The sequence below is a fragment of the Pinus tabuliformis genome, chromosome 9 (genome assembly GCF_031772625.1).
Source record: "Pinus tabuliformis cultivar Carrire ecotype Pingquan chromosome 9, CPIR1, whole genome shotgun sequence".
Classification (NCBI taxonomy): domain Eukaryota; kingdom Viridiplantae; phylum Streptophyta; class Pinopsida; order Pinales; family Pinaceae; genus Pinus; species Pinus tabuliformis.
The window spans coordinates 829,829,693-829,839,501 of NC_142307.1; the positions used below are offsets into that span (position 1 = coordinate 829,829,693).

Here is a 9,809-nt window from a genome sequence, read left to right on the forward strand (position 1 = left end):
TGTTGGCATGTTTATGGTCTTCTCCATTGCTTAAATGAAGATTACAAGGAAGCAATCAAGTAATATCTTATTGCATTGAAGATAGATCTAGAATATCTTCAAATTTTCTATAACCTTTTCCCTTTTATAGTTGCACACCATTTCAATTATAATCATGGAAAAGCGACTGAGATTTTGGGAGCTTACGAAGGAACACTTCTTCCATATTATGTTGCAACTCACATAGTCACAAAACAAGACCTGAAGAATTTGATGGTTTATGTGACCTAGCTTATTTTGTGACTATGCGACCTCTCCCCAAGTCACAAAATCACACTTCAGAGCCTCAGGAAAGCAACATGAAAATTTGACTTACATTGGATTGCGACTATGCGACATCCATAAGTTGCATTTATATCTACGATCTCTAGTGTGGGCTCAAGACGCGATTGGACTCAGGCATAAATCACATTTTTAATCCCTAGAATTTTTCAACAAAGGCCACAACCGAATGTGACTTGCATTTCGATTGAAGTTGTAATCATACTAAAGTCACATATTACACCTTCAATTCGTGGTTGGTAAATGCGACCTAATCTGGAGTTTTGGAGAAAGGGTGCAACTTGTAATAAAATCATAACCTGCCACCAATACCATGACCTAGGAATGCAAATTCCTTTTTCACATGTCTGATTTTATATATCAAGTTGTTGCTAAGAGATTAGAATCCCTTGAAACATCAATGTAAAGTGGCCGTAGGGTTGGGCCATTGTTGAGTGCATATAACCATGATAATGTATATAGAGAAAGGGCTTCCAATTACATGAGTTATCAGTTGCATGACTTTGTAAAAGATATTAGTGCATGCCATTAGACCAAAGATCATTGAAAACAATAGCAATGTTGTGGACTTTAACGATGATGGACCAAAGGTAACCATTATTCTTGATAATGGTCGATAAAGTGAGGGTGATATTTTGGTTGGTGTAGGTGGAATATGGTCCATGATGCGTGCAAAGCTATTTGGGGCCAAAAGGAGATATTTACTCACAATTATAGCATTGTAGACTTTGCGCCTCCAAATATTAATACAATTGCATATCGAGTATTTCTAAGTTACAAGCAATACTTCATTTCTTCTGATGCTGGAAGTGGAAAGACACAAAGGTATGCATTCCATTATGAACTTGTTAGGAATGTTGATCCCCCAATGGTAAAATAAGAGAAGTTGTTGAATATATTTGGGGCTGGTATGTAGAAGTGATGTATTTACTCTTGGAAACCCCAGAGGAAATGATGTTACATCAACACATTTATGAGAGGGAACCATTTTTGACTTGGAGTAAAGGGCATGTTACACTACTTGGTGATTATGCTCATGCTATGCAAACTAATACGGGTCAGGGTGGCTGTATGGAAATTGAGGATAGCTATAAACTTTCCCTAAAACTTTAGAAGGCTTGCAAAGCAAGCTATGATACAAGGAAATATGTTGAAATTAATTTTGCACTGAAAAGGTATGAGAAAGAAATGAGACCATGTACTAGGGAAATACATGGAATGGAATGGATGGTGGCAAAAAGAACATTTTCTTACATACCTTTCTTGGGTTTTGGGCTTGGACCACTATCGTTTTTGGAAAAATTGCAAATACCAAATCTAGGTAGAAGTGGAGGAAATTTTGTTTCCTCCAAATATTGATGCCTGTGATGTTGAGCTAGGTACTGGGAGGAAACAACCCAAAACTAGAAGGGTGGATACCAAGTTGCAGACTACTTGATAAAGCAGAAGACCAATTGGAAAAATGGTTGGATGATGAAAATTAAATGGAACATGCTATTGATGTAGCAGCATCATTTTCCTAGCCATATATGCAGTGATTGTAAGGATATTCGACTGATCCAAGAGGAAAACAAGCCTTCAAACTTTGACTATGCAACCTCTATAAGTCGCAGTTTCCACTCACAACCCCTCATGTCACAATTTTTTGTTTGCAACCTTTCACAGGTCGCAATTTCAAGATGCGACCTCCCGTCCATCCATCAAATGCGATAAATACATTGTGCGATCCCAAGTTATGAGTTACTCAAATCATGCATACAACGATCAATTGTAACAGAGTTTAAAATTGTGGCCTGCTTTGGAATTTAACTTGCGACCAAATCTGAAAATTGTGACCTACAAGATGCGGCAATATTTTCTAAGCTAACTTTGAAGCATTAATCACATACTCAGCCCTCAGTAACACTTCATATATGTATTACAACCTATATTTCTACTTGAAAATGTAATCTGTGTTGGAGCATTTCCATTTGAAAACATAATTCGAACTAGAATTCACAATGAAAATTAGATCAGTGACAGGGCGGTGGTTTGAATTTGTGAACAACCACTAACATCAAAAATATGTGTGCTTAAGTCAAGTTTTCTCTTTGCTGTCTCTTTAAGTTTCTTTAGGGCAATGGATTGAGCGTTCAATTCCTACCTCCACCCTTAACTCTTAGCTAGGTATTTCGTTGGGTTTGTTGTGCAGTGAGGTTCTATGAGTTTTCATATTGTTTAGTATTCATGTACCACTATGTTTTTTTTGATTTTATATTTTTAAGAATCCAAGAGAATGATTTTAAATTTTGTTGCTTGATTACACTATGTGCTCTATTTTCAAGGGTTGTATTGTTTAAATTGAGTTTTCAGCTCTTTTTGTGGGTTTGAGCAAGATGATTCTAGCTTGTTTAAAAGTTTAGTTTCAACTTTTTCATGTTTATTTGTCTACCAAAAAATTTAACCGTCTGAAAAAGAAAATGAGGACAGTGAGCATGAACCATCAACTTCTCCACAATTAGAGAAACTCATTATCCTATAGGAGCTATGCATACCTTGACCATAGTGCAGGGCAAAAAAGGGCTATACATGGTTCTAAAATTGACATTTTCTTTTCTTGAGTATGTCATGTTTCTAATATTGTTTTATGAGTGAAAATGTATATGAATAATGCAATTTTTTTTGTAGGAAACTAAAATGTTGGCCTATACATGAATGATGGAATATGGGACTAAGTTGGAATCTATGCAACTAGGGTTTCGAAAAAAAAGCGAATTTGCTCCATGTAGCTTCCCCAGGCATTGTGTCAACCTTGATGGTAGGTGAATTAGCATGAAAATGGACATTTAACACAAAAAATGAACATCATCACCATATTCATCAGCCTATACAAGTCACCATATCATTGCAACAACAGTGGAAACATGCATTAGGGTTTCAAGCAACCTTCTTCATTCTCCTCACAATTTCTCTTCTATTAATATGTAAATGTTTCTTATCATGATGCTAATATCTATGCAAAGATCAATTGGGCATGTATTAGTCATTGGACATGAAAGAGAATTGTGAGGAATTTCAAGAGCCATGGGGGTATATGAAAAGTCACGATAGGTGAACAATCACCTCACCTCTATAAATATACCCTCATTTGTAAAGGTCTGGCGGCACTAGAGCTAGGAATAGCATTAGATAGTTGATCCGTGCTTGAAGAGCTAGAGGCACTCAACTTTTGGTACCTAGTAGGGTGAGCTGTGGTGAGGCTAGGGTTTTGCATTAGATAATGGTATGAGAAACCCATGTTCCAATATTGGGATTTTATGGATTGCAGGACATGTACTTGCTTTTGTAGTAGCATTAATAAGAAATTATTTGCTTTTAATATGGATTCCCGTGAATATTTATGATGGTTGTACTGACTTGTATTTCCATCATGGTATGTGTGCTTTCATGTGGGCATAAGTTAATGAACTCATTCTTAGCCTATGGCTTTCATGTCTACTTTGAATTTGTGCTTAATTATTCCATGCCATACTGGTGATCTATTGTGAACTAATTTGCAGTTAACCTCCAACGTGTTCCTATTCATGTATTTCTAAGATGATTTTAGCTCATTGATCCTTCTCATGGCATGCTTCTTCTTCTTCTTGTTGTTACTTTCTTGTATCTCGTTCCACAGTTTATCAATATTGTGTTAGCCTTGTTTCTATTATTTAGGCATTTAATTCTTGTCCTCACTCTAACATCTCCTCATTTGAGAGCTAGGAGCAAAACCAACATGATGGCCGCTGGGCCTACATACCGGATGGGGCTCCTATCCCAAACATTGTGAGTTCTAATTTCGACTTCACATTAGGGTGACCCCCTAGCTATTGGTGGTACATTCCAACCCTTCAACAGATTTTTGGCACTAAAAGGAGGGCCAGATGAGAAGTTGAGCTCATGGAGCCTTTATCTTAACATCATATCTTTAAATGGATTCATCTCAAATATCTATTCCGAGTTTTTTTTTTCTAAATGTCTTAATATTTCGGTCCCCGAGGGAATAGTTCATCACTTGTCGCATAATAAGTTTGATGGTGAAGGTGGAATATCTAGGTTGGAGCATACACATCAATTTCTTCAATTTTGTGTTTCTAATGTACATTGTGAAGATGCAACTTTCAAAATTTTCACCCTCATGCTTGAAGGTCGCATCATGGGATGGTGCAAAACATTTCCAACTGTGTCCATCCATTAATTCGAGTAATTTGTCAAGGAACTTCATTGCACTTTTGACATGTATGATTTTTTTTTTTTTTTTTAAAGGATCAAAAAACTTAGATGGAAACCACATTAATCTTTGGAATATTTTGCTGATAGGTTTGTTCACCTTTTTTATCAATTTACTTAGATGGATATTGATTGGATGTAATTGATTTAAAAAATTCAACTATTAGTTTGCATGTCTCTACAACAATTTGTATTTGAAAAATTCCCGATTCTAATGCTCATCATGATAATCTGCAAGTTACAAATTGGCCAAATATTAACCCTAATTTGGTCTTGCCCATTTCTGTGAGTCAGGAAGAGCCTCAGACCTCTAGGGAGGAAATTATGACTCGTGAAATTTCTCATCCTCCTTTAGCTTCATTTCCTAATGAAATTTCTATCAATAACCATTTAGGTGATTTGTCTTGCTTTTGAAGCTCTCATACATCCTATTGAAATTGGACAACCTGAAAATCAAGTGGATGAAACACCTCACCTTGTTGATAAGACCCAACTTGAGACAACTAAACATCTGCTTGAATCTATCCATGAACCACTTGATATTATGCTCCCTCATTCATCTATTCACAATGACTTAGGTCTTGTCTCAGATAAAGCTGAACACCCTATCATCACCATAGAGAATAACATGCATGTTGCTGCATTAATTCCTTAAGCTGACACTAATGTGCAAGATTATAGTCTTGAATCATATTTGGGTGGAGTTGATATCTCTTCACCTGAGTTAAATCTTCCATGCCCTGATTTATTTCATAAATATTCTACACTAGTGGTGTCTCCATACTCTTTCAATCTTTATCCTCCTGGTTCTAATAACAATCAGGTACGTGATGATTTTATCTCATGATCAAAATATGAAAATATTAAATCCCTTGTTCATGATATTTTCAATCTGCAATCTTTAACAACTGAAATGGGAGATTCTACATCTCAGGAAATTCCAGATGGCCCTATAGTTGATTCATCCTCATCCTCCATCCTTGAAGAGTCTCACTGGTTTGATGAAAAATCTGATCAAATTACTGCCTTTAATGATTGTTTTCCTATTGAAAACATATTCATTAATACCCATGATGATCGTCATTCATATCCATTTTTTGATCTTATAAAGCTACCGAGATTTAATAATTTGCCTTCTAAAGGTTCAAGGTTTTTTCAGGTAGTTGAGGCACTTCAGCTTCTGTTGATGGTTATGTCAGGTTCTCATGATCCTAGACTAGGGAATATTAGGATTTTCTCATGTGATTCCCCACCCAACACCACTTCGCCCGATGAAATCCCATTCTTGAGCAATTATAATATGCACCACTCCTTGTACTCTGATTTTTTTGCTGCATAGAGTACATCGACCATCGTTTCAAACCATTTTGATTCTTGCCTATCTAGTACATATTTTAATCAGGTACAAACTGGTGATGTCTTACAACCCACCGTATGTGAGGGAACAAGTCACATGACTCACCTCTCTCATGAGACTCGTTCAGTTAACTCACCTCCATCTTGGGAATCAGAACAATCCTACCTATTGGACACACAACATGTCAATGTGGTAACATGTAATTAGACCAACAAAATATTCAATAGTGATTTTGATGACATATTTGATGGTGAATGTATGCATTCATCTATTGATCTCACAAAACCACCGATCTTCGATGACCTATCGTTTGAGGGTTCATAGGTTTTTAGGGATAGTGAGGCACTTCGAATCTCGTTGATGGTTATGTCAGGTCTTCGTGTCCTTGAAAAACTCTATCAACTGTCACAGATTAGGGTTTTAGATGAATGCTCCTATTTGGAAGACTTTCATGATTTTCAAGATGGTCATGTTGAATTTCATGACAAAATCAATGACTGGCTAGAAGAGTCTTATCTGATGAATTACCGTGCAAGAAAATGACCTCTCATCTCTCTTATGTTGGATTTAGGGTTTACATATAAGTGCATTCCTTGGATAAATTCTCAAGGTTTCTAAGGTTATCAATCTATTTATCAAGATAGAGCTATAACTTGACTAGAACATCGTTTTCTGGTACAATTTCATGCCAGTAGGCATGACCTTCTTGCTCTTGTGCATGACTTACAGGTAAGCCCTATTTTTATGCATAATTCCTTATACGGGTTCCAATCATTGATGACTTAGTTTTTGCAGGCCGGGAACTGTTGCGGTGACTACATTAGAAGTTTGATTTCACATGACTCGATCTACTCTCTAGTTAAATTAGAGTTTAGGTTTAGATTAGTTAGGTTTTAGGTTTTTCTTATTAAATTTCTAATTAGGGTTTTATTTTTAGTCTTGTTAGGGTTTTCTTGTTGAGATATTAGGTTTAGTTATGATTAGACATTTTTTTTTTTATTTTCCTTGTTGCAGATAGTCTAGTTGTTGCACTTACCCCACATTGCCCTTCATTACATTTGTCTAAGTATTTTTTACATTAACATTGCTTGAATTAGTTGTGGTTAGGTTATTTTTCCTCGCATTTACATTCCATTGTTTTTCTTTTATTACATGTAGTTATGTCTTCAACATCCACCTCCTTGCATAACAATACACTAGTTGTTGACCTAGCAACCTTGTTATATGCATGCTCCCTGCAAACCTTGCATGTCGCTGTGAGCTTTCAAACTTTCATCTAGGCCTTGTTACCTGCATGTTCTTCACAAGCCTTTGATGTCTTGAATTATTTCCCTTATGCCTCCTTACACTTTCTGAAACCCTTAAAGAGCTTCTTTGGTCACTTTGCCTTAATATTGAAACCCTATTTCTAGTGGTTTCCCGTGGCTATGGTGGCTACTCGAAGAGGAAGACTCTCATAAAAATAGTAATAAAAAATTCATCCTAAATAATCTTCCTATTAGTTTGACCCATTAATGAGGAAAATACTAACATGTGCTCGTGGGGAACCCTAGTCAGTGCATTTGACCTATACCCCTAACTTGAACCCTATGCCGAACATGGCCCTGAATGTTTTTGGTGTGGTTTAATTGCCCACTTGTTATTTGGAGATGAGATGTGGAAGCATGACATGAGGGAAAGCCTAAATCCAAAAATATTTTAGTTTCTATCAAGCAAGGAACAACTTGTCTTTCCCATAAAATAAGTTGGGATCCCTCATCCGCCTTGGCACATGAATGCCTAACAAATGATGACGACATGCAAACAAAATAAAATAAAATAAATAAATGTTATATGATTGAGAAATTCTTATGACACAGAGAGTTGATGCAAGCGGCTTCGCTGGGGTACTGACCAGGCCTGCTGGAAGCGAAGAAACATTTGTGATTTCTTGAGTGACTCTGCTAGGGTACTAAATAGGCCTGTTGGAAGTAGAGAAACATTGGAAACTCACTTTAAATTCCTGAATACAATAATCCCTCTACCATGATCTCTGCATCATTTTCAAAGACCTGCATGTGCGGGCTCTTGTTTTAGTGTGTAAAATTTTATAGGACCCAACTGGGAAACAGGGGAAAGGCATATCCGCAAAAGTTCAAGTAAATCAAAGTGGTAGACACAAAATCTATTCAAGACTTCATTACATCCTTTACATACTTGATCTGTTGTAGGAGTGTGGGTAGAGATGATGGATCTTACCAGTGGTTCGCCAATTATTGTAAACACTACAACAACACCCAAAAAATCACATATTACCAAATTTTTGGATCCCCCCTTTGCTTCGCCAAGGTTCTAAGAATTAAACTTATGTTTTGAACGAATCAAAATTTGATGACCAATGGTATCAAACCATACTAACACCCATACTTTCATAATGCATGTTGTTCATGCTCACTTTCCTCTATGTTTCTCATCCTATCATATGCATGAGGGTTTTCGAGTTGTCGTCATTATGATATGTTTTCAAGTGTCATTTTTGCTGGATACACATTTCAAATGACATTCAGGGGTTTATGTCAATAGTCACAATACGCCTCGGTCCTCACGCATTGAAATGTACTAGGGCTCAGGCTACTACTTCCTAGGTCATCCATTATTTAAACCCTAGATTCTCATGGCTAGGAGAGGACCTTTGCTATATTGACTTCATCCTCATCTTCCGAATTCACCTCTTTTAACATTCCATATTTTAGGAAAATTTAATCACATGTCAAAGTAATATAGGTTGCATTGTCATATTGGTAATTGAACTCTCCATCAATCCCATCGGGTCATTTTATACACTCTGACATCAAACTCGTTTCAACCCTGGACTTATTGGGGAATGGTGCAACTCTCAACATCTTATTCTATCTTTGGGATGTCACATTGCAAAGGAATTAATGATGGATACAAAATTGGTGGTAAAATACACATTATACACTTCTTGTGGTGCTAGGGGAGTTAACACATTAAATATTATCCATTGAAACATATACTTGCATACGTCTCTATGGATTGTAAGCCACAAAGTTTATTATTTTTAGCACATGAGCGCTCCTTAAATTTAATGTATCTTTTAAAGAATGTTGATTGTGTATAAATTAATATGTTATGATACAATTGTGTGCGTAAATGGTCTCATGTGTCTTGTTTGATTGACCATATGTAATTGTTATAGGTGGAATAACAATATAAGGAATGCTTTGGAGAATGCACACAAGGCAAGGAAACAAGAGCCATGATGGACAACACAATTAAAGGTTTAATGCACTCATGAAATTAAATTCAATCCACATGTAAAGGATACAACACATGCTACCATGAATACCATAATAGACAATGTATAGCACAAAGCTGACTTTATCTCTTGAGAACACCACACGTTTTTAACACTCGACTCTTAAGCTCTTGGTAGACAATGCACTAGGTGTTATTAGCTTGATCTCTAATGATCAAATGTTCATTTACATGCAACAACACACCATGTAATGGATCAAGAATAATATATTCTCACTTAGTAAACGATATTCTTGTTGAAGAAAAGATTGTTTCAGATCAAACTATATGCGTTGATGATCCAGGTGGATGTTGGTGGCCACCCACCTATCCCATTTGGACCCCCACAACTGTCTCTTTCAGCATTTTCAGTTTCCTTAATTGTAGCACAACTTACTATTTTTAGCAGTTTTTTCGGGTCCTGAACTTCCGGAGCCGTTTTGAGGCCCCAAACGACATTTTTTGGGAAATCTGTGGCAACATGGGTCCATTGACCGATGTTGCCTCCCAAAGTGGTAGTGCTCTGATAGATCTTTCTAACGAGCTATTGTACGCGTCAAACTAAGATCGTATGCCAAAGTTACGA

General features: G+C 36.6%; 1 pseudogene; it reads left to right on the forward strand.

Annotated features, from left to right (window-relative positions):
• The first annotated feature begins 767 nt into the window (after positions 1-767).
• LOC149151349 (zeaxanthin epoxidase, chloroplastic pseudogene) lies at positions 768-1,844 on the forward strand (annotated as a pseudogene).
• Positions 1,845-9,809: the final 7,965 nt, after the last annotated feature.